The 26,238-nt window shown below is 39.6% G+C and overlaps 1 protein-coding gene across 1 annotated transcript in view; it reads left to right on the top strand.

The window, feature by feature from the left end:
• The window catches only part of MIB1 (MIB E3 ubiquitin protein ligase 1), a 1,882,202-nt gene that overhangs the window by 1,756,785 nt on the left and 99,179 nt on the right, over positions 1–26,238 (top strand). The window lies entirely within an intron of this gene.

Here is a 26,238-nt window from a genome sequence, read left to right as displayed (position 1 = left end):
CTGTTGAGAGACCTGAGTGCTTGTGTTATGTGGCGGATTCTAGCGCCCGACAGGCAGCTTACTGTGACCTTCTCCTTACTCAGTCTGGTGAGCGGGACGTCAGTGTGTCTGACTATGGAGTCGCCTATGACAAGTATGTTTGGTGTTGTATTTGGCCTTAAGGGCAGTGACTGCTTTGCACACTGATTTTGTTGTTTATGTGTTGTTTGTGTGGTGTATTGAGTTTGCAGTTGCTTGGGTGTCTGCTTTGGAGGCCTCTGCTGTTTAGGTAAATTTTTACTCAGAGCCTCCGAGTATGTCTTAGTGTGTTTATGTGTTTGATTCAGTGGTGTGGTTGAGTTATGTGAGACTGGTATTGTGGTGTGTGTAGTTGCCTTCTCCTCTTGCCTGGTCTTGCCAGTCCTGAGTTGAGAGAGCTCAGCCTCCAGTCTGGCTAAATAGCTGCATCTCTCACAAGTGTTAGTGTTACGTGGGAGGAGGAGAGGGTTGTCCGTGTACATGAGGCAATTGTAACATTGTCTCAGAATTCCCAGATTCACCAACTGGGCAGGAGAGGACGCCAGCATCTGACCCTTCGACATGCTAGAAAAAATTATGAGTTGGTATGAGACAGAAAAGTAGTGGGCTTAGCAGGGAAGTGGGCACTTCTGGGGGGTTTTGCTAGTGAGAGATTTGTATAATATAGGAGTGCTTGACCTGCAAAGAGAATGCTTATAAGACAAGTGCTGAGCTTTTTGAGAAGAAAAAGCTATTTGGAACAAGTGCTGCACTTTTTAGTGTAGGTGTAAACTGTTTAGGTTCCTAACAGAGCAGTTCTAAGGGAAAAATTGAAGAACAGACTTTCTGGAGCCAGAAAGAGTTTAACCTTGTTTAACGGCTGCCCGATGCTGCTCTAGTGGCAACTCGGCTAAAGCACGTTAAAGTGTGCTTGATAGCAGGGGCTGGAAAGAAGTAGGAATAGACCCAAAAGGGAAAATAAAACTACAGTTTCAAGTCAGTAACCACCTCTACGGGGGGGGGGGCAGGGAAGCTGCTCAATGTTAGTCACTGCCACTGATCAACAGAGAGACCCTCCTCCAGCCCAAGCAAAAATGGCCTCACAGAAACTTTCAAACAGTTCAGGAACAGCAAGCCTGTAACTGAACTTTTTTAACTCTCAGAAAAGTGGGAAAAAAGCAAGATTTTTTTTTGTTTTTGTTTTTTACAGAGATAGTAGAGGTTCACAAGTAATATCAAGTTATAACAGTGCAGTAAATGACCCCACACAAGAGTGCTAGGTCAAGGACAGAAAATATGCAAGTTTTAAGAAAAAAACGATTTAAAATTAAGTGCAAACAGGAAATTCAGCAAACAGCTTTTGGTTGTGCTCTAAATACAGCTACTAATACAGAACTACTACTAATACTGTAAGTAATATTCCTTGCTGAAAGCTTAATTATTTTTCCCAGAATTTTCTTAAGCTCAGTTATGCAGTTTTAGGTGGAATATAAATACATGCCAGTGTAATCCTCCTACTGTGGTGGTGGTGCTGCGGTAGCGTTGTCGCCTCACAGTAAGATGTTGTCCTGTTCGATTCTCAGCTAGAGCATCTTCTGTGTGGAGACATGCGTGAATGGGCGTACCTTCGTTGAAGGTTGTGCGTCAGGGCCGGCAACTCGCCATGTAAAAATCTACTGCCAATCATTAGTGGACCAGAGTTCCGCTTTGGCAACCCCTAACCGGGAAAAGCCGAAAGACACAACAACCACCACCAATGTAATCCTCCTCCCTTGCTAGTAGCCCCTTAGTACTACAAATATACCATTATTATATTGTTTATCTTGTATCAGTATTGGAGCTCCTCTAATGTAAGTATTCATCCTTTCCTTTGTCCCAGGTGTTCGACTGAGTAACTGTCCTGAAAAACAAAATTCACATGTTCAATTCTTTCCAAGTATATCTCCTGTGGCATAGATATTTGCACTCTACATTTTTAATGTAGTTCAGTACTCTCTGTTTATATTCGTCTGTGAGACTATTGGCACTTAGACATTACAAAAAGCATCATTGTATTAAAAAGCTATAATTCCCATCTTTTATGTACAACAGCTTTGTTGCTAAACATCTGCTTCCATATTTTGTGTTGCATGTATACACTGTTTAGCAGGTTGATTTTTTTTATACAGTTGTTTCATGTCATATCTATTTGAGCTTGTGTCACATCTTACAAAACTTTGTTTTATTGCAAGCCCTCAAAAGAAAAAAAAACACACATACACCCCAATACCACCCCAAAACCTATTAACTTAGTAATAACACACAAAATTGTGTACATCAAATATTAATGTTTTACCCTCGTAATAAGAGCAAATGCTCCAAACTGACAGCCACACTAGATTTGAATTAACCTAAAAGAAAGGTTATTCATACTAAGACACATGGTGCACGCTGTGCTCAACTAAATGCTGTGTGGTTTTGTCTTATCTTTATAGTTCTTACGGCTGAGTAAACACTTAATAGCTTTCAGTGAACATTGCCTCCTAGCCACTTCTCTTTATCAGATTGTCTCCTGGAGACATGATGACCAGATACAAACATTGCTACTAAGCATAAACCAGGAACCAACCATGAAAAAACAGTAAATGATGAGAAGAACGAAGTTCAAGCACCAATATAGAATTTATTAAAACCACAAACTGTAAAACAGTGTACAAACGAATTGACCTAGGTTTCATCCCATCGACTGGACTTCTTCAGAATACCAATGTATACAAGCAACCACCCTATATATATATATATATATATATATATATATATATATATATATATATATATGCACACCCCTTACATATTAATTAATAACCATTTAATCAATAATACAGTTACATAAAATAAAGTACACTGAAAATAAAACACACAAAGAAACTCGTACATTAAACTAAACACATCAATATTATACCCAATATATAATAGCCGAGTATAATCTAAATAATGTATAAAAAATAAAAATGTTAAAATTGTATTTATATATATCATTAATGCCTTTACCGTTTTCCCAAAATATGTTTGAGCTTAAGTAAAGGCATAATAGTAATATAATCATTAATGCCAGGATAATTTTGTGTGTCCAGTCTGATTTGCCATTTTAGTTCACATATATCTAAATGTGCATCCAAGATCCTACCCTGTTGATCACCTTTGATTTGTTGCAACACACAAAACTTAAAACAATGATCAGTATTACCAGCAGTGTACCTTGCTACAGCATTAGTAGGCTTAAGGTGCCTGATATCTAGTATGTGTTCCCTAATTCTCTCTCTGAAATACCTTTTTGTTTTTCCCACATAAAAAAACTGGGCACACCTGGCACTTTGCCAGGTATACCACATTTTGAACATAACAGTCAAAATGTCCCGAAATAGGTATATGGTAATTATTGACCATAACATTACTTCCTGTGGGTAATATATGTTGGCAAATAGAACATCTCCCACATTTAAAATTACCCAACCTCCTACTTTTTGAGGAATCCTTAGACAAATAACATCTTTCAAACATGTCTTCCAGGGATAAATCCTTCTTATATTTGAATTTGGGCGCACACCCAATTCTTACTCCCACATTTTTGTCCAGTTGTAAAAAAAAACCCAGATGTTATGTGATCCTCATTGCAGGCTGGATTCCCTGGCTCCTGGAAGTTTCTTCAGCCCTCTTCTGGGGATCGCTTCTTTGTACTAGGCTGTACTTCTATCCCTACCACCAAGCCTATCCCTCTTCCCATCACACATCGCCATTCGCCATCCATGTGGGTGGGTGGTTTGACAATATGTCGGTGAGGAGGTATCCATCCAAAATCAGAGGGACCAGATCGTGAGATGGGAATGGGCTGTAACTACCAACCAATTCTTGGTAGCAACCCACCCGGAAAAGTGGGAAAGCGCACAAAACATATTACAAAATCAATTCTCTGGCGGACTCTCTAAGAGGACAACCTCTCTCTCTACACCAACAGCATTGCAGTCCATAGTAGGGGGGTGTGTTTGTTTCGCGACCTATTTGATGCTCACAAAACACCAAGTGCAAAGTTTCTCCTTGATTGTTCACATCCAGGAAGTACCCATGGATCTCCTCACACAGCAACTGGCCAACAGGGTTGCTTTATGCTTATGCTTTCTTCTCTCCTTCCCTTCCCAATCAAAAAAAAAGCTCAGCTAAGGTCTTCAATGATTCTGATTGCCCCATACTGGCCTTTGACAGCTTGGCCTCCACTCGACCTTTAGTTAGAAGTCACACACTAGACGAAGTTGTGTTCATTTTTTGTTCGGCACACACCCACCACTAACACAAATAAACCTCAGTAAGTGGAAGAGGTTTGCTATATCTGATTTTCCAATCTCTTTATCTTAATCCTAATCCATCATCCCTTTGTCAGGTCTGCTCTAGTTTCTAGTTCAACAATCTCTAGAACTACCAGTTTTCCAGTCCAAAATTCTTGAAGCAAGAATACACTACACCATAAATGGATGTTCACAGGCAATTACAATTCTTATTTGGAGGAGACAGGACAACCCAGACCAGTCAGTTGAGTTGTTTGTTGTGTGTCCTTAGATAATAATAACCAAACCATCACAAAAACACAACAATCTCAAGATCGATCTCAGAGATAACACTCTCCAGCCTATTCTTCTTCAAATAAGCAACTTGCATCATCTAAGCCTATTCTACCAGAGCTATGGCTACTTCTATAGCTTTTCATTCAGTGGTCAGCCACCCAGGAGGTGGATTCACATCCAGCATTTTCAGAATGAAGCAGATAGGGATAGATAACATCTTTTAGTTACTTCTTCCACCACTTCAGATCCCATCACATTGGATTCCCCACATCTACATACCTGCCCTCCTTCCCTCCTCCTCAGATTGCAGATCAGAAGAGTTTAGAAATGTTTGTTTTTATCTTGTTTCATCTCCTAAAAGTTTTTGTTGACCATCCATATAATCCAATCAATGTCCTCATTGTAAGTGGTAATGAATGACAATGGAAAATTACCCGAATTGTTATGTGTAGTGGACACTATCTCATGATTATCTCTGTTTTCAAAATTAAGGCTAGGTTTGTAAATACTTTTTTCGCTTTTGTTTTTAATTTCATTAAACAACTCCATACATAATTCCTTGGGATAACCTCTATTTAAAAACAATCCAACCATGTAATTTAATTCAACCACAAAATCTCTGTGGTCACTGACCATCCTGGCAGCTCTCACCATTTGCCCCTTGACAATGGCTCTTTTTTGACGTCTGGGATGCCAACTATTGTACTGAAGATACAAGTCTGAAAATGTAGATTTCCTGTAAATGTTATATTTCAACCTACCATGTATTCTATCCCTAGTAATTCTCACATCCAAATATGTGATGGTATCACCATTATATTCATGTGTAAACTTTAAAAAACATACCATATTGTTAATGTATTTTATAAAGGCGTCAAGCACATCCACTTCACCCTCCCAAGCAATAAAAATGTCGTCCAAATATCGGGTATATAATTTTATGTACTTATTGTAATCACTACCAAATATGTATCTTTGCTCCCAGTATGACATGATGTAATTGGCGTAAATGGGGGCACATGCAGCCCCCATCACCACCCCAGTACGTTGCCTGAAAAAAAGCCCTTCAAAGAATAAAAAGTTATTTTGTAAAACTGCTTCCATAAGTTTGACATATACATTAATTTGATCTTGATCGAACATACCAGTCACCATCAATTGATGTTCTAACCAGGATAATCCAACATCATGTAGAATAACCATAAATAAATTACAGACGTCGATAGTAAGAAAAATAGTGTTATTGTTAACCTTTAAAAGTTTTAGCTTATCCAAAAAATTCCAAGAATCCTTGGTAATATAAGGAAAATTGTTTAAACCTGGTTTCATGTGATGGTCTAAATACTGACTAATAAAGCATGTTTTACTCCTCTTGCCATCAACAATGGGTCTAAATTTTACATTGTCCAAACCCTTATGAATTTTGGGTATACCAAAGATACCACTGACGACTGGGTAGGGATTACTCATGAAATCAAAATCCACTTCCGTAAGCTCACCCTGGAACAACATGTCCTCCAACATGAGATCCAATTTCCGGTGGGCAGTATTGATTTCGTTAACACTACTTTCTGAGTAATTGTCTTCCATAAGCATGGTCATCATAATACTAACATAATCATTGTTATCAACAATCACCACACCGTTACCTTTATCAGGCTTCATTATACGTATGTTATCACATTTTTTCAATTCATTCAACAGTGAACATTCATTATGTGTCATGTTCATATGAATGTGTTTAGGGAACTGTTTAAAATGTTTCCTAATGTCCAATTCACAAGCTTTTTTAAAAATAGCTATCATAGCATTCATCGGTGGATTAAATTTACTCGGTTTGGACATTTTCTTCTGTTCATTAGGTACATCAGCGGCCATTAAAATGCACTCTTAAATTCATTTTGTGTATAAATAACTTTAAATCTATAAGGGTGTCAACCAAATTACATTTCCTACATGGAACAAAAGTAAAACTCTTTGAAAAAAGGTTTACATGCCCAGAATTGAATGCACAATTAGAATAGTTATATAATTTGAAGTCGTGTTCACTATTCTCCATAATAACCAGTTTGCTCAGAATATTGCACTATGTGTCCTCGAATGTGTTTCCATCTGAAATAAGTCCTCCTAGCTCAAATTCATTACTATCACAGTTGTCAAGGATGGAATTAACCACAGGTCTAATTCCATCTGCCCGACAACATACATTGTGGTCAGTGTGCTTGAATACACTATGATTGTTCATACCCTCAAAATAATTCACACCTGTGTCATACACACTAATTTGAGTTTGTGTCATCATGAGTTTCAGTGTTCAAATCTTGTGCATTAAGAAAAAATGCACTGGTCTCAGGTGTAACAGTCACTTGAACATTCATTGTTATCACGGGCAATGCAGTCGACCATGTCATATTCCTTACTTAACTTGTTGTCAGTGTTAAGCGAAGTATTGTGGTGTGTTTTGTCAATCACAGTATATATGCTTAAATTCAGTAAGTTTCCATAAGAATCGTCAAACCCCATAGGCTTGTGTCCACATTGTTCACAGTTAGTCAAAGAACCAAAAGGTTCTAAATTTGATAGTACCTCAGTATTCAAAACCTGCGTACCCCCAATGGCTTCATTACAAATACCAAAAACATTGTCGCTAACATTTTCATCTGAACCACATAAATTCGGCAAGCTAGGAGATTCTGGTATATAAAAAAACCCTGTCATCAATAACATTACGACTTTGCTTACCCAGCCTGTTGTCACACAAACGGGGACCAGAAATACTTGCTTGAGCTCTTAAGAAATCAAGGTTTTTTTACCTTCGTTGTTTCCAATTTCCATTTTTAGTGGAATACCATACTTTCGGACGTGCCCCCAAACGTCTGTACTCTCTCTCCTCGTATACCGTTTCCCTGTTTCGAATCCTTTCCGAGCGCCTGGGTCCCTCCTCTAAAGGGCTTTCAGCTCTGTTGATTGAATTTTTATCCTTTTTCCTTGTCTCCGATGTCATCACTTCGTCACTTCCTGTTTCTTGATTGGCTACGTAGTCACGGTTGCCATACGTACGCTGATTACCAATAGATTGTGGATAAGTCGTGCCCTCTTCGTATACCCTGTTGTCCCTTTTAATTTTTGAAAATTTCTTGTACAAAACTTGGCAGCTACGATCAACCTCATTTAAAATGTTGGTATAATTAGTGTAATACTGGTCGAATAATAGATCCTTCACTGTGCCATCATTGATGCACTCAAGGTCCGCCAAGCATGTCTCAATCTTTTTTTGATTGAAGTTCACCATAATCTCTATAATAACCAACCCAGTTTTGTTAAATAATTCGTGCAGTTCAGTTAACATCTCAGAATTATCATCTATCCCATTCGGGTATCTCCACACTCGCAGGCCCTTCGGCACCATTCCAAGCTCTATGTTCCTTGTTAAGTAACTGTTCTCTAATTGGGTTCTCCTCAGTTTAAATAACTTGACCTCAAACAGCTTTAACTGTTCATCCAAAGTCTGATTACTGTAAACCACAGGGCTGTCTTTGATAGTGGTATCATTTTTAAAACTGAACATATGTTTCCAGCGTTCACTATTGTCCCCAATAGAACTTCCTTCACCTAAATCAGGTCACACATTATTACTGACCTTGTTCGGAATAATTGCAATGTTTTGCACATTGGAAGTATCCATACTTGGGAAAGGTGGTGTGGCTTGAGTCAACGGCAAACCCAAAGAATCAAATGCCTGTAAATTCAAACCTGACTGCTGTTTCTACATCAAAGTTTTGATTTGAGCAGTGTGCTCCTTTAATTGTTCATTGATTTGTTGTAATAAATCCATAATGTCTGCTGAGGAACCAACGTTCTCCCTCAGAAAAGACCAAAGAACAAACCAGAAACCAACCACGAAAAACCAGTAAATGATGAAAAGAATGAAGTTCAAGCACCAATATAGAATTTATTAAAACCACAAACTGTAAAACAGTGTACAAACGAATTGACCTAGATTTCGTCCCACCGACTGGACGACTTCAGAATAACAATGTGTACAAGCAACCACCATATATATATATATATATATATATATATATATATATATATATATATATGCACAACCCTTACATATTAATCAATAACCACTTAAGCAATAATACAATTACATAAAATAAATTAAGTACACTGAAAATAAAACACATATGTGAACTAAAATGGCAAATCAGATTGGACGCAAAAATTATCCTGGCATTAATGATTATATTACTATTATGCCTTTACTTAAGCTCAAACATATTTTGGGAAAACGGTAAAGGCATTAATGATAAATTTTTATGCTGCGGTGGTGGTGCTGCAGTAGCGTTGTCGCCTCACAGTTAGACATTGCCCATTCGATTCTCAGTTAGAGCGTCTTCTGTGTGGCGACATGCGTGAATGGGCGTTCCTTCGTTGAAGGTTGTACATTAGGCCTGGCAAGCCAGCACGTAAAAATCTACTGCCAATCATTAGCGAACCGGAGTTCCGCTGTGGCGACCCCTAACCTGGAAAAGCCGAAAGACACAACAACAACAATTTTAACTTTTTTATTTTTTATACATTATTATTTAGATTATACTCCGCTATTATGTATTGGGTATAATATTGATGTGTTTAGTTTAGTGTACGAGTTTCTTTGTATGTTTTATTTTCACTGCACATTATTTTATGTAATTGTATTATTGATTAAGTGGTTATTGATTAATATGTAAGGGGTGTGCATATATATATATATATATATATATATATATATATATATATAGGGTGGTTGCTTGTATACATTGTTATTCTGAAGAAGTCGTCGATGGGACGAAACCTAGGTCAATTTGTTTGTACACTGTTTTACAGTTTGTGGTTTTAATAAATTCTATATTGGTGCTTGAACTTCGTTCTTCTCATCATTTATTGCTACTAAGCATACTTTAATTTGATAGAAAAAAGCCTTATAATAATCAGTATTCTTTTTCATTTACTTGCTTTCTGTTAAAACTTACTAGCTCAAGCTAAGGGCCTTAATCCATTCATTGCTGTATGCAAGAATGAGAAAAAGCACACTAAATTTTCTTTTGTCATGCTCTTTTAACCATTTGTTTGTGGGTTTATTTTACATTGCAGTGCCTACATTTCTTAAAACTGAACAAGGAGAAGGAGAGAAGGGAGTCAGGAAAACACAGGAACACTGTTTACAATTAGAATCATTACACTTAAAAATATCTGAGAAAACTTTATTTTGTGACATGCAAAGAAAATTGTGTACTATACAAACCATTAAGAAAAATAGTTTTGTTTTACTTACAATTTACTTTCTCACTCCTGTTTCCCTGTCCTAAGTATTTTTCTGAACATTAATGACATGAAGTAAGGCATATGCTTTAGTGTCCCCTACAAGTTTAAGAAAGCCCATAAGAATCCAGTATTTCTAGATTTTCTTGTTCTGTCTTGTTTCACAAATGTAATCATTGCTTTGTACTCCCACATTTGTCATTTTCCAAGTTACTGGTTTTATTCTTTTTCATATGTAGTTCCCAAATCCTGTCTCTGCTTCATTTCCGACGTACTCTCAATTCTTCTAGTCGACTTTTTTTCTTTCTCTGAAGTATTTTTTGTTGAAACGTTGGAAAAGGCTTCACTGGCATGGTCTCTCTGAATTTTTTTTTTTTTACCAGAAGAACAGGAAGCAAAATCTCCTGTTTCACAGCTCACTTTTTGTTGGGCAGACTTTTGTATTTCCTTCTTAGCATGTACTTCATCAAAAAATTATTTTGTTCCTCCAGGTAAGAATCTTCTGAAGATAGCTGGGTACAGCAGTTTTAATCTTATGCTTGCTTTTTGACATTCCCTGAGTAGTGGTATAAATTTACTCCTCCTCTGCCTGGTGTGCAATGAATAATCATTCTCCACAAACACTAGGCTGCCTCCCACTGTTAGTACTTTGTCTTTCTGCCACAGTTTTGTCAGAATCAACTCGTTCTGCTGGTAAGATTGCATCTTTAGTATTAAAGGTCTAGGTTGCTTTCTCATAGTCAGATGTGGAGCATGCACATGATGTGCCCTTTCAATTAACTCGTGCTGTGGAATACCAATCCAGTTGCTTATTTGTGCTTTCATAAAATTAATATATTTTGTTCCTTCCAGCTTCTGTGATACTACAGAAAATCAGGTTTTCCCTACTTGCTCTGTTCTCTAATTTTGTTATTTTTGAAGCATCTCTTCTTGAGGAGTCTCCTGTTCAGACTGCCTTTTCTTTGTTTCATCTGAATATCTGTTTAAAACTTCTTCCATTTTTCCAGTCGTTTGGATTGATAAACTCCATCAGCATGTCATTTATTTTAATCAGGTCTGGATGCAATTGCCTTTATTTTCCTCTAGGTTACAGGAAGTCATGTCTGTAGCTTGCATTGTTTTTTTACTGAACAGCAGCAGTACTTTTCCCAGTCCATGTTTTCCTTACCTTTTGTTTCTAATTTTCCTTCTGGTCCTCTCTTACTTTTTTTTTCCTGGCATCCAGCCAGTGCACTTACTAGCCAGTTAGTGACATTTACCTGTAAATGTAAATCCACTAGCTTTCTCTGCTAAGTTTCTGTTTTCACACTGGAAGAGGTAGAATTAAGCTGATATAGTCATTGTGCAGCCATGTTGGAAGTCCGTCGATAAGGTGCAGCTTCTTAGCACATCCAGCTCGACAAATCAGATGGCTGTTTCAGCCATCAAAGGTAACCTCTGCTTGTTATTTCAAAGGGACCAGAAAGTATTCCTCAGATTTAGTCTGGGAATCGGTTCTTTATTGAGGTACTTCAGGGGTCAGAACATCCCTGTTGTGTACAAGCTTACATAGCTAAGAAAAAGAAGTGCATGATTAACCATTTTACTTGTTCTCCTAATGATTCCAGAAACCCTCTGAAGGAATGGTATGATTTTTCACTGGGACTTTAAGGCAATTGTGCCCTTTAAACCTCTCCAGTTCTTTCACCCGTTTCCATTACTTCCTTTCCACAAAAGAGGCAGTCATCTTCTGAAGAAGAGGATTCTGAGTCTGGAGTGGACTGTCTGGCTTACTCTTCTCAGATGTATTCCGCAGTTGGATTTGAGTATGAAGATGATACTATGTCCCCTGACTTTTCTTTGGAAGAACCTTCTTTCAGGAATACTGTATTAAAATGATGCAGCACTTCTAGTGGGGAGGCAGACAAGCCTTGGATATTCAAAAAAGGTAGTATGGCACCTCTCTCCAGTCATAAAAGTTTTGCAAATATATATGCTTCACTTAACCCAACACCCAACTTCTAAAAGAAAATAAACAGGTTTTACTCTCTCCTCCCTCAGTCTTCCCTCAGGAAATACAAATATAACTCCCCCCCCCCCTGCTGTCACCAGGAAACAGGTCCTTAATGCTCTAAGGCCAAGAACAGTGCAGCAGTGAGCCCAGACAGTATCCCAGGATGCCAGCTAAAGAGCATGAAACATGACCTGTCAGGCCGTATTGAACTGTCGTTTAACTGTAGCCTCCAAACAGGCTTTGTGCCTCATGAATGTAGAGCAGCAACAGTCATTCCACTGCACAAATCTAGGACCCTGGAATCTGCAGACCCATAAGTCTCACTAGTCTCATGTGCCATGGAAAGAACGAAAATGATCAGTACTGGTATAGTAAACCTCCAGACACTGGACTCAACCCAGTTTGGTTTCATCAAGGGCAGGTCATGCCTACTCAGCCTGGTGGATTTCTTTGAAAAGGTTACCAAAGTAGTGGATAAGGACAAAATGGTTCATACTGCCTACCGTGACCTGACCAAAGCATTTGACACAATATCAGCAAAAACAAAAATTGGCCAGCAAAAGCAGACACGGATGTTAGAAAAAATAAGTCCTTTATTTCAAAAAATATTCAGACCGGTTTCGGCAAGAATTGCCTGCTTCAGTGTAGAACAAACATATAATGCCCTGTTATCATATGTAATATATACATAGTATAATCCAATAGGCAAACAGAAGTCATGAGTATTAATGAAAAACTGCTAAAGTGAAATGCAAAAAATGCCATGAAGCCTTGAGCATACAAAAAAGCTTGGAAAGTGAACAAGTGTAACACTTGAATACAAAAATAGACAATGTAAACAAATACAAAAGAAAAAACACTTGAATATAAACCAATAACAATGATAAACAATAATAAACCCTAAAGTAATACTTAATTGTGAATTGCATATTAAATGATTCTAATTATAAATGGGGGAATGATCTGGACAAATAAATAAATAATAAGATAGTAGACATAACTATCATACATATAATGTATACATAATGAAAAATGATAAATGCCCCCCAAAAAATATAGTAAAAATGCACCAAAGGTAATGAACCACAGATATATGAAACCTAAGGCTAGACAATAGCTATCCGTCAATGCTTAAAGACAGAAAGACTCCACATAGTGGATCACTACAGATGGTCATTGAGGCCAGGAGAAAAAAGGCCCCCAAGGGTGACAATCCAGTATTTCTCTTTATGATCCAAAAGACCTTGCCAACCCTGTTTATGACTACGATCGCCCATGATACGATCAATAATCATAAAAGTGAATTTGGCTTGTGGATGTTTGAGAGTATGTTGGTACAGGGCATTAGTAGTTTTATGATTTCTGATATCACTGCGATGTTCATTGATTCTAGATCTGAGGGGCCTGGAGGTTTGGCCAACATAAAACGCCCCACAGTAACAGTTGGCAAGGTACACAACCCAGTCACTACCACAATTACCAAATATTTTGATGTTAAATACTTGACTGGTATTGCGACTGGAAAATTCCTTAGATTTGTTCATCAGTGAGCATGACCCGCAATGACCACAGGGAAAGGAACCCACTAACTCCACTCCATGTAATATAAGTTGTTTGTGAGTGGCCCCCCACTACCTATGTGTTTATAATGAGATAAGTATGAACCCAATGTTTTGCCTCGTTTGTAAGCAAAGCGACACTGTTGCCCCAAAAGTGACTTCAATTGATCATTGGCAAGCAAGATGTTCCAGTGTTTATTAATGGTATTCCTAATCATGTTAATGTTTCTACCAAAAGTAGTGATGAATCGAAGGGGGGCCCCCAATCTGGTGTCCCGCTCTGTTTTGTATTCTAACAACTTATCCCTACTGATCTGGTTGACTTGGCATCTGGCTAAATTGACATCCTTGTTATCATAACCCCTGCTGGTAAATCTCTGACACAAATCCATGCAAGCTAAATCATATTCTGCCCCATTTGAACTGAGGCGCTTGATACACATAAATTGTGACACCGGAATACTCCTGATAGTGTGGCGTGGATGCATGCTGGTAGCATGTAACAAAGTATTGTATTGTGGGTATTTACGGAAAACCTTGGTTGATAATGTAAGGTCCTGATTCTTGGTGACTGTAACATCCAAAAAATTGATGGTATTCTGATCATATGATAGGGAGAATTCCAGTCCCCATATATTACTGTTAAGGTATTCGACAAATTCACGTAAATAACACAAATCAGCACGCCACACTAACCAGCAGTCATCCAGATAACGTCGCCAGATGTCCATTTCATCCTGATAAATATTGTGTGAATTGTCATAAATCATGTACTCCTCAAAATAAGCCATGAAAAGGTCAGCATAAATGGGAGCGAAAGACGCTCCCATTGCTGTACCTTGCAATTGCCAGTAACACTGGCCTTGAAAGTAAAACACATTTTTATTGAGTACATGTTCTGACAAACAAATGAGTAGAGTGTTAAATCCCGGTGTGTACAAATTTGCCCTGTTCAGCCAATACTGAAGCGATTGTAGGCCTGCCCAATGTGGAATACTGGTATATAAAGCCTTGACGTCCAAAGTACACATATACAACCCTGGTTCTAACTGGGTATCCTGGATAATCTGTAGAAATTGGGTTGTGTCCTGCAACCTGGCCCTGACCAAGCCCAAAAGAGGTTTAAGGTATTTGGTGAGAAAGGCTGATAGAGGTTCCGTTAGTGATCCTATTCCGGAGACAATAGGTCTACCAGGAGGTTTGGTTAGTGATTTGTGAATTTTTGGCAAAAGATATAAAATCTGTTTGCAGGGTTCTGATACAGTTAGGGATGAAAGACATTTTTAGTAATAATCCCCTCCTCAAAAGCAAGATTTAGAAAAGAGTCAATTTCCTCTTTGAAATGCGGAGTTGGATCTATGGACATATGCATATAGCAAGTTTTATCTGATAATTGTGACAACCCCTCCTGTATGTAATCATCTGAATTAAGTACCACCACAGCACCTCCCTTATCAGCTGGGAGAACCGCTATGTCTTTGTTATTACGTAGTTGATCCAATGCCAACTTATCACATGTAGTAAGATTATTTTGTAACATAATGTGACCATGATTTTCAAAATGAAGGTCCCTGAATACAGATTCCATGAAAATCGAGACATATTTATTCATAGGTGGTTGAAACACAGATCTACCAAACCTAAAATCATCCGATGTATATGAACTATCCTGAGCAAAAAGCAATTTCAGATTGAGGTTACGACAAAAAGCCTGAAGATCCTGAATAATATGATATTCATGAGAGAAAAAAGCTGGTATGTAATTGAGGCCCCTGTTCAATAGGGCTGTTTGTTCTTCTGATAACAAGGTTCCAGAAAGGTTCAAGACATTTTGGTTTGATACCTGAGTTGTAGCTAGGTCAGAAAGTTGTTGAGTAAACCCTGAAAAGAGATGTCCGGAGGTTCTGTTCTTGTGCTTCCTGCCCCCCCGATGCCCTGTGCCACGTCTAAAGGGATGTTTTTATTACTTTTCTTTCTGTTGGGTGATCCCCTATCAGAAAACCCCTTCACTATCCGTAAAGGAAGAGTCATCCCCTGATGTACTGTTAAAGGAACTGTCCCTATTTTTTAAAATAGATCTAGGCCTCTTTTTGGTACGACTGGGCCCTAGCCTTTTTTGATCAGTTTCAGCAAATCTGACAGATCGACTGAGCTCAAAGGGTCTTCCCCTTTGATAATCTGAAAAGTCTCTATGGAATTTTTTAATTTTACGTTCCTTGACGATCTTTTCATGTTCAGTCAGATCTTTTGATAATTTTTTAATGTTATCTTGGTATTTCGGAGAGGATTCAAATTTGCTAACATCTGAACATAATGTCTTGATCTCTTGTATGTTCATATCAACAATCCTTTCATAATATTGTAATAATATATTCACAAATAGCATGGACCCCACCTGTAACGCTTCCTTCCAGTCTTGATTTAACTTGTCATCCGGTCTCCCAACTAGGGGTTGAAGGCGTATTCTAAGCCACAATATGCCACTTGTGCATTGTTGACAAACTCAAGAGGTTAGGTACAAACCTTTATGTCACCCGGTGGATAGCCAACTGACTCACAGACAGGACCCAAGAAATTAGAATTGGGGAGTCCACCTCTACAAAGAGACCAGTCACAAGTGTAGTCCCTCAGGGGTTGGTCCTGGGATCCCTCCTTTTTGGCATTTACTTCTCTGAAGTCAAGGCCAATGTCAGTGGGCTCTGGCTGACTAAATCTGCAGATTGCAAATTAGGAGTTGTCATTGAATCCCACACCAACAAATTTTCTCCAGGAAGGGCTGACAGTGAAACAACTGGTGTCAGAGCCATGGAGTAAAACTAAATGCCAAGAAATGCATAATAGTATCCTTTAGGAACTCATCTACCCCTAGTAACTACCATATTGACAACATACTACTTAGAGTTGACTCAGTAGTCAGGGACTTAGAGACACACACAGTTAGTAATCTAGCCTTTGGTCATCACTTGTGTATGGTAGTGAGGAAATCATTATATGTTGCACAGTTTATAAACAAAGGTCCAAGGAAATATTTGTTCCTCTCTATGTTCCTTTGGTATCCAACTAACCAGGCATATCCAACAACTGGAACGTCCACAGAGGTTCCTCACTAAAAGAATACAAGGGCATAAGTAACATCCTTTGCAGACCACCTCAAGGCCCTATCTCTCTATTCTGTCTCCTCCAGGCTGTTGAGGGGAGATCTATGCCTGGCATACAGGGCATTGTCAGACTACACATCAATGGACCTCCTGCATATCCACAAAACAAGCAGCACCAGAATTACCCATTCTAAAGACTTAAATCTTGCATGTGATATAAATAGAACCTGCTGGAGAGACCGGTATGAATCCCAGATTACCCCATGTCTGGAACAGACTCCCCATTCATGTGAAACAGAGTTCCTCCCTAATCCAAGTGTAACTTGGGCAGTTGGATGGGGAACAAGAAATTTATCCCTGGTTTGTCACCTGTGTTTCTAATGGACACAGGCAGCCTGTAAATGGTTAATCTCCGAGGCCCCTGCTTGTAAATATTTCATCTCCCAAGCCCTTGCTTACTTACTCTTATTAAGGCTATGAGAGTTTGTGAGAGTTTTGGGGATGCATGGCTAGGCTTAAAAAGGCCCTTGTGGTCGTTAGCCTAGTTAAATACCTATGAACCTGTAAACAGTACCTGTCTGGCTTTTTAGATGCATAAAACAATTTAGGACAAGCCAGAGGTTATTTTCTAGGTTTGCTTCTATTTCAGTAGTGCTATTGACTGGAGTTTGTGCTTTGGATTTTTTTGACATTACTGTGTTTTCTCTACCCACTTTAAGACGTTAGAAATCTGGATGTCCACTCTTATGCTAAGGGATATTGTGCTGCTGCTGGTGCACCAGTATTTCAGGGCATGTTAGTTAGGGGAATGCTACTCTCTGTTTGATTCATGACTAAGGATTCTACCCAGAAAAAATTACTACTGAAGAGACAAAGCATTGAAAAATGCAGTAGAGTTATGTTTGTTATTCAGCATAAATATAAATGGTTGATTTATTTTCTCTTGTCTTCCATGCTGATATCCTTCCATCTTCCTTTGCTTTGTTCCTTAATTTTTTCCGACTTACTTACAGCTGTCTTCTTGTACTGTGTTGTTGCTTGGCTGTAGGATTGACTGCAGTGTCAAAGTTGTAATTATGTGGTACACAGGGTCTTTGGCCTGTCCTGGATAGGAGGAGGCAAGGAGTAGAGGACCCTATACTTTCTGTAAAGTTAGTGGAAGCTCAACTGTTGATCCATTTCTGCCAGACTATATTTATACAAAACTTGAAAAGGAGACGGACAACACAGTGCCTGACCATGAGCTTGTTGGGGGAGAATTAGTTGCCAGAGTCACACTGCTGAGCTGGTGCCAGCTTGGGAGTGTTCAGTGTGAGCTTGTTCCCTCTTAATGTCATTGTTCCAGAAAATGTTTTGTCATTAAGCTTATAAAGTCCACTGGGCAGTCTACTTTTATACTACTATGCCTGCTGCCCTCAAGTGGTTAAACTTGTAAATGCAATCTGCCCCATGTACACTGTTTCAGAATCAGGCCAGTATAGGTGAAAGACTCGCTATCGCCTGTCGGTATCATGCAGTATTTATTACTGCGTAAAAATCAGGTGAAATGAAAGGTCTTTTGTAATACTAATTATCTCCAGGAACTGTTTTCCCAAAGAGGTTTTCACCTCAGTTTCTAAGTAAGTGCATATTAGACTGTAACATATCTATCAACTATACAGATTTTCACATAATGTCCAGATTTTTGCCTCATATTTTAGGTCTATTTCTTATAAAATTGTGTTTTTTCTGGCAAATCATTGAGGACTTAAGTCATAAAATAATGACAGCCCTTTGACTTTCAGACTTCATGCCCTTCAGAAATTTATGCAAATGCAAAACCTGTTATTCTATCAACTTCCTAAGTTTGTGAGAGCAACATTTAAAAATTGTTCCTGTTTTTGTGCCTTTATCCCCCCGTTATTTATGGCTTTGTCCAGATTTCTTGCTCTAGGAGATTGAGAGGTATGACTCCATATGAGACATTTACTAGGATCAGTGAAGGTGCAAACTTATGATCACCCTCAAAAAGCCAAGTTAAATACAAATTTCAAACATATTAGATATGGAAGCTACCTTATGAGTGTTAAAAATTATCTGAAATAGGATGCTATTCAGATAGGTTCATAGTAGTGTGATATAGGAATAATCCAAATTGTACATTTACTGTTTATGCTGAATGTTACAGAAGGCTTTGATTCTAGCCTTAACACTGACCAGCCACCTCATGGCAGTTGATCTGCCTGTGGACTGTATCCTGTTAGGGAACAGTCTTGTCCTTCTTGTCCATATGGACCTCAAGTGGCATTTGAACCCGTAAAAAAATCCACTGCCTGGTGAGCATATGGCTGACTATAACACTGAATCTCTTTGCCTGTCTTCTGGATGCTTGGTGTCCATGTTTTGCACTGAGGGCTTATGATGCCGTTTTACAAGAGGTTCATAAGATCCTCCTTGAAGGCCTTGTGCAAATGGATTAATGTGATTTTGCTAACTCCATTCTTGTAGAGCTGGTCATGGTTTTTGGTTTTCCATCTTTCTTGATAACTAAAATAACTAAAAACAGTATTTTATACTGTCTGTTGTAGAAGAGCACTCTCAACAGTGGGAGAAAGTGCTCCTTCAAGCTGTGCATAATCTTTGTCTGGCAGTTTGGAGATTATTTTAATTGCTAACATCTTTTGATTTTTTTCTGTCTGCTGTACGTAAGATTTTACAGCTGGATGGAAGACTTACTACTAGAAAGTCATATCAAAAATGTCTACTCTTTAAAGAATCACTTCATAATCCAAAAATCCCTTAACTAATTTCAAATGAGGCATAAAAAAAAAAGTCTTGAAGTGATCAATCAGCAAATAATAAGTTAGTATTTTCATTCAGATGTCCCTGACCTGAAAAACAGGTATTAACTTGTACTGATTTATTAAATAATACACTTCTTGTTTAAATTATGTAGACTGAGTATAAATCTTTGCTGGATCCATTTAAAAGGTAAAATGATCTTTTGTGGTAGAACCATGGACTTAGTATGTCAAAACTAGGAACCCCTTCTAGAATTTGTTCAGAGAGCTAAGACACATTGCAATGCTGTTGTCTTAGTCATTAAATGGACCTAGTTCTTGCCAAAACAAAGTTAAGTATTCATCATCCAAAGACTTGTAGAAAGGAGTACATTCCTTACTTTGTTTGGGTAAGCAAACCACACCTATCGTCTTACCCAGTTCTAAAAATAAAGTTGAAGGCAAACTTGTTCAGAACTTGGTAGCAGAGGAGTCTTTTTTTATTACTTCCTATAAAAGTGCAACTAACTCAGAACGATTAATTTCCATCCCAACAAGAAAAATGTTTTGGAAGTCAGAAAACTCTTTTGTAGAGTAACCACTGATGATTTTGTGGTACTGACAAGCTACTACCTGGGTTCACAAAGTCTCTAATTCCTTAGTCACTTATCTCAGAATCTTTAAAAGCACAATCATTTCAGAAGGGTAATCCTAAGTGGCTTATGTTCCATTGCACAAAGCTTGATACTACTAATGAGATATTGATTTTAGACCCATTTTGTATTAACCCCTTATCACAGATCTGTGGAAGGAAAAGTTGCTTCCAACTCATGGACTTTCTCTAGTCTGAAAGTATTCTCTGTCCTCCTTAGCATGGATTCCAGAAAAGCAATGGAGTTGACACTACCTTATTTTCTCAATGAAAGCTCCTTTAGAATGGCTTAAATACAGGTCAGTTTGGGCAGCCATCTTCCTTGATTTGTGGAAAGCTTTCCATATGACCTCTCATAGCTCTCAACAGGAGCAAAACAAAGTAAGAACAAAGCTAAAAATAGTGAGGAATAAAGTCTCAAAATCAGGAACATTTTTAAATCACTGAAATTAATTTGGAAAGTTAATAAAATAATAGGTTTTACATCAACTGTCTGAAGAATAAGAAGACAAACTATAATGTCTGTTATTACTGATCACCAAAACTGCACCTTTTGTCTCGGTTTAATTTCTTCCAAGCTTGTGGTTCTAATATATAATAATCAATGCTTCTTTTGTCTATTTTTTCTGGACTACTTTATCTGGTTTTCTGATATCTGTTTTTTGTACTGTTGGTAATAGGTGATCCCATGCGTTATAAACTTCATTTTCTAAATGTGGCTAATGTTTCCACTGCTTCTCAACTACTTTAATATTGTAGTGTCCACACAATACCTATTGCAATAGTCTTGCCAAATTATTGCACCTGTCAGTATGCAGGCCCTCTGCCTTGATTGTATCACACCCAACAAACAAGATGTGCAACCGTTTCCAGATGTTCATCATGTTTCACTGTTGCAGTCATAACTGTAGGGTGCTCCTGCCGGCAGGCAGCCCGAGGTCGGCCAGAATCCCAAAGTCTGGGTCCGGCATCGGCTGTACAAGCTAGTACCCTGACGTCAGTACGCTCTGGTACATAGCCCTCAGCCGACGCCATCTTCTCCAGTCTTTCTTGCCGTGCGGTGGAAAGCAGCTCGCAAGTCGTTGGTTGGCGATTTTCGAACAGCGTTTTTTGGTTGTTGTCGGTCCGAAGTTCTTACTTCTCTTCTCAAAGCTAAGTACCCCATTGGGGAATCTTTTTCTTGTTCTTCCGATGTCAGAAAAAGTTAATAATTGTATTACGTGTGGGAAACAAATACCTCATAAAGATTTCCACTCTTACTGTCTACCTTGCTTAGGCCCTGACCACGACGTTTCTTGTTGTCGGTTCTGTGCCAGGTTTAATTCTCGTACTATCAAACGCAGGTACGACTGGGCTCTGAATTACTTTGGCAGACGCTTCAATTATAGAATGTCTTCGGATGCTACCGGAATTCAAAAGAAGCGCAAAGACAAGGACAGGCCTCCGAGGTCCAAACAGGACTCGTTGCAGCTGGAGCCGGCATCCGGTTCGGCTGTCGTCAGTGAGGCGCTTTTGCAGCCCCTGTCGTCCGCCACTTCTGAACCGATGGCCGATACGGACTCCCATGGGGAGCCATCAAGGCCTTCTATTTTATCTGCTGTAGGACCTTCGGACGTCGCTCCCTCGGATGGGTCCGGAACCGCTGTGCAGGTACCGGCTTCTGAGGGGGTATTCAGGCCTACTCGCATCACTATTTCAAAGGCAAAGACAAAGACTCCTGTTAAGTCCAAAGCTCCTGCTCAAGCTACTTCTGAATCTACTCCCAGGACACAGAAGCAATTGTTAAGGATGGCTGAAGATTTGCTTACTATGATTAGGGGTTCTCACCCCCCCCCCCCTGAGAAAAGGCCTCGACAGGATGTTCCTATGGATTCCTCTGACCAGGCTTCTATATCTTCTGTCTCTTCCTCTGATCAGGAATATTCTTTTCCTCCTTATGAGGATTCAGATGCTGAGGACTCCTTACCCTCTGCCTCTCAGCCTGAAGATTTTTCTTTTGGGGAAACCTTACATGAGATGAGGGAACATTTTCATTGGGAAGGTCAGGATTATTCTGCTTCCAAGAAGAGGCTTAGAGAATTCCTTCTTCTTCCTCAACATAGGCCTTTGGCTATCCCTCCTGTTCTTGACTTTGTGGATGATGCTTTTTCCGAGGCTAATTTGAATCCTGACTCCATGCCTCCTGCTCCCTCTAAGCCTGATAGGTTTTATAGGGTTCCTGAGTCTCATTTGTTCTTGTTTAAGAATCCTTCTGCAGATCCTGAAACTATATCTCAGGGCTCTAAGGCTGCTAAAGTTGCTTCTTCTAAGAATCCTATTCCCTCTGAGAAGGATTCTCGTGCCTTAGACAGGTGGGGTAAAAAGGTATATACTTCTGCTACCCTTTCTGTTAGGGCTTTAAATTGCCAGTTTCATATGTTTAAATATCAGCAATTTCTTTTGTCTGTTTTAAAGCAAAAGCTTGCTTCCCTTCCTGCATGTGCAGAAGATAAGGAACTACAGGATGTATTGCATGCAACTGAACAAACATAGCTTGCATTGTGGTTTTGATGCTTTGGATGCTTCTTGCAGGGCCGCAGCCTCTGGTACTGTTATCAGGAGACATGCTTGGCTTCGTGAGCAAAGTTTACCTGAACAGGTTAAGGCTAAATTATTAGATGCCCCTGTTCAGCATGATGCTCTTTTTGGATCTAAGGCTGAGGAGGTTATTAAAAAGATAGAAGAAAAGGCAAAATCTATGCAAACTGTGAAAGATTTCTTGCAAGTTCAGCCTCCTAGATTTTCCAGGAATTGACCCTCCAAAAATTGGTCCTTTCCCACGTCTGACAGGCCTCAAAGGGGAAGATATAGACGCTCCAGAGGTCGTGGCCAAGCTCAGGCCTCCTACAGATCGAGACAATGGACTGCTTCTTCACCTAGAAGTTGAGAAGACAGATCCCAATCTCAAAGGAAGCAAACTCAATGACTCTCTCGGTTGGGCTACAGGACCTCTTTACCTGGATGCCCCTCTCGGAGGAAAACTTTGTCTTTTTTACAAAAATTGGACTCATATTACCCAGGACAAATGGGTATTGGACGTGATTTTAAAAGGCTACAAGTTCCACTTTCATACCTTGCCAAGGGCTTTCGGTTGGCCAGATCTGCCAAAACATCAATGGTCAGAGGCCTTAAATCAAGTGGATGCTCTTCTGGCCATGAGAGCCATAGAGCCTGTTCCACTCTCAGAGATGGGAAAAGGGTTTTATTCAAGACTATTTCTGGTTCCAAGAAAGCAAAGCTCATGGAGACCTATTCTGGACCTTTCTGTGTTAAACACCTTTTTGGAAATTCCAAAATTCAAGATGCTTACTCTGCAGCAGCTGATTCCAATGCTTTCTCAGGATGCCTGGATGGTGACATTGGATCTAAAGGAAGCTTATTTACACATTCCCATCAGGCAGGAACACAGGAAATTCCTCAGGTTCAAGGCAGGTTCGAGACACTTTCAATTCTCTGTACTGTCCTTTGGTTTATCTACTGCGCCCAGAGTCTTTACCAAGTGCCTGGCACCAGTAGTGGCTTATTGCAGACTCCAGGGGATTCAGATTTACCCCTATTTGGACGACTGCCTTATTCAGGCAGACAGCAAGGATCTTTTACTCCAACATCTGGATTTTGTTCAACGTCTTCTCCTCTGACTGGGATTTTCAGTGAACACAAAGAAGTCACATTTGATCCCTTCTCAACAAATGGTATTTCTGGGAGCCCTCTTAAATACAACCTTACAAAAGGCCTTCCTCACTACAGAAAAGCAAATACAGCTGGCTTCAATTTTCAAAACTTTGGCAACTCTACCTCAGCTCACTGCAAGGAAATTCCTGCAGGCACTGGGCTACATGGCTTCCTGCATTCTGTTGATTCCAAATGCAAGGCTTCATATGAGAAAGCTTCAATGGTATCTGAAAAGTGTATGGTCGCAGCATTACCACGATCTGGACACTCTGATTCCTCTGATCCCCTGCCTCCAGAAGGAGTTCCTTTGGTGGTCCAGGGTGTGTGCATTAAACGAAGGAAAGCCTTTCCGTCTTCCTCAACCTTCTCAAATCATAACCACGGACGCCTCGGATTATGCTTGGGGAGCACATTTTCTAGGCAATTGCCAGCAGGGAACCTGGACAAAGGATCATCTTCACTGGCACATCAATCTGAAGGAAATGTTGGCAGTTCAAAATGCTCTTCTAGCCTTCAAGAACCTTTTAAATCCAGGACCTTTTTTGATTTGCACAGACAACACCACAGTCATGTGGTACATAAGCAGGGGGGGTTCTCATTCGTACCCCCTTTGCAGACTAGCTATGGCTTTATGGGACACAGCTCTAAATCTGAATCTACATCTCCAGGCCCAATTCATACCAGGAGAACAGAATCTCTTAGCGGACAGCCTGAGCAGGAACATTTTAGATCCTCACGAATGGATGCTAGACACCAACTTATTCAACCGGATTACTGCAGTTTGGGGATGCCCCCAGATAGATCTGTTTGCATCCCATCTCAATCATCAGCTGCCTCTCTTTTGCACCAGGTCATTCCACAAAACAGCTTGGAAAGTGGATGCCCTGTCCTTCAGCTGGAGAAACCTTTCGGGATATGCCTTCCCTCCTCTTCCTCTTCTTCCTCGGATTTTACTAAAGATAAAACAGGACAAGCCCAAGTTCCTCATTTTGATTGCTCCAAATTGGCCTAAACAGTTTTGGTATCCAACTTTAAAGCACCTGTTCTTGGAGCCTCCTTGGATTCTCCCTCTGAACCCTTCTCTTCTGTCCCAGCATCAGGGTCAGTTGCTACATTCCAATCTCAAGACCCTTTGTCTGGCAGCTTGGCTCTTCAAAGGAATTTGATCTCTTCTAGCCTTCCCAAACAAGTTTTGGATGTTCTTTTGGAAGCTAGACGACCTAGCACTAGGAAATCCTATGCCTCTAAATAGAAGAGATTTTGCATTTGGATGCAGGACCGAGGCTTGGACCCTCTGGTACCTGATCTCTCTTCTATTTTGCTTTACCTTTCGGATCTTTTGTCTAATGGACTTTCCTTTTCTTCCATTAAGATTCATGCTTCTGCTCATTTCAATACTGATCCCCCTGTTTTTTCTCAACCTTTGGTGAGACAATTCTTGAGAGGGGCTAAGAATTTAAGGCCTCCTAGAACCCCTCCTGTTCCTGCTTGGGATCTTATTTATGTTTTAGAAAAACTTACTTTGCCTCCTTTTGAGCCTGCTGCATCTTCAGATATTAAGTTTTTATCTTGGAAGACAGTTCTTTTGTTAGCTTTGACTTCTGCCAGAAGGGTCTCAGAGTTGCAAGCTCACATGGCTGTGGAACCATACCTTATTTTCCACCAGGACAGAGTATCCTTGAGGACCAATCCTACTTTCATGCCTAAGGTGATTTGAAAGTGGCTTTGAATCAAACAATTCACCTTCCTACCTTCTTTCCTAATCCTCAGAATAAAGGGGAAAGGATTTTGCATTCCTTGGATGTGCACAGACAGTTACGATTTTATTTGGACAAGACTAAAGAGTTCAGAAAATCTAACCAATTGTTTGTTTCTTTTGCCTCCAGTTCTCTTGGAAAGGCTCTTTCCAAACAAACTATTTCCAAATGGATTTCTTATGGAATAAGATTTTGTTACACTCATCATGGGAAACAATTTCCAGGTACTGTGAGAAGTCATTCTACTAGAGCAGCTGCTACTTCTACAGCTTTTCTCAGGGGAGTTCCTACCAAGGATATCTTGGAAGCTGCCACTTGGAGTTCTGTGCATACTTTTTCCAAGTACTACAATCTCCCTTTGTATTCCAAGACCAGGGCAGGCTTTGCCTCTGCTGTTTTGCAAGATCTTCTTGCTGCCCCTTCTTCTGTCTAAACCTCCCCCCTTTTTTTCACTGCTTTGGGATTCCACCCTACAGTTATGACTGCAACAGTGAAACACGATGAACATAGTACAGTTGTGTACACCTACCATAAATGTAGATGTTCGAGTGTCTTCACTGTTGCAGTCGGTGTTTCCCTCCCTCCTATCCCCTCTTTTTTCTTTTTTGTGGTGTATTTGTGTTTCCTAGTGGGATTCATTTATGATTTATTGGGGACTTCTTACATCTAGGGCAAGAAAGGCTGGAGAAGATGGCGTCGGCTGAGGGCTATGTACCAGAGCGTACTGACGTCAGGGTACTAGCTTGTACAGCCGACGCCGGACCCAGACTTTGGGATTCTTGCCGACCTCGGGCTGCCTGCCGGCAGGAG

Source organism: Protopterus annectens, chromosome 3.part0 (assembly GCF_019279795.1).
Source record: "Protopterus annectens isolate FY-2018-M chromosome 3.part0, PAN1.0, whole genome shotgun sequence".
NCBI lineage: Eukaryota > Metazoa > Chordata > Ceratodontiformes > Protopteridae > Protopterus > Protopterus annectens.
This window is presented reverse-complemented; position numbering and strand designations above follow the sequence as displayed.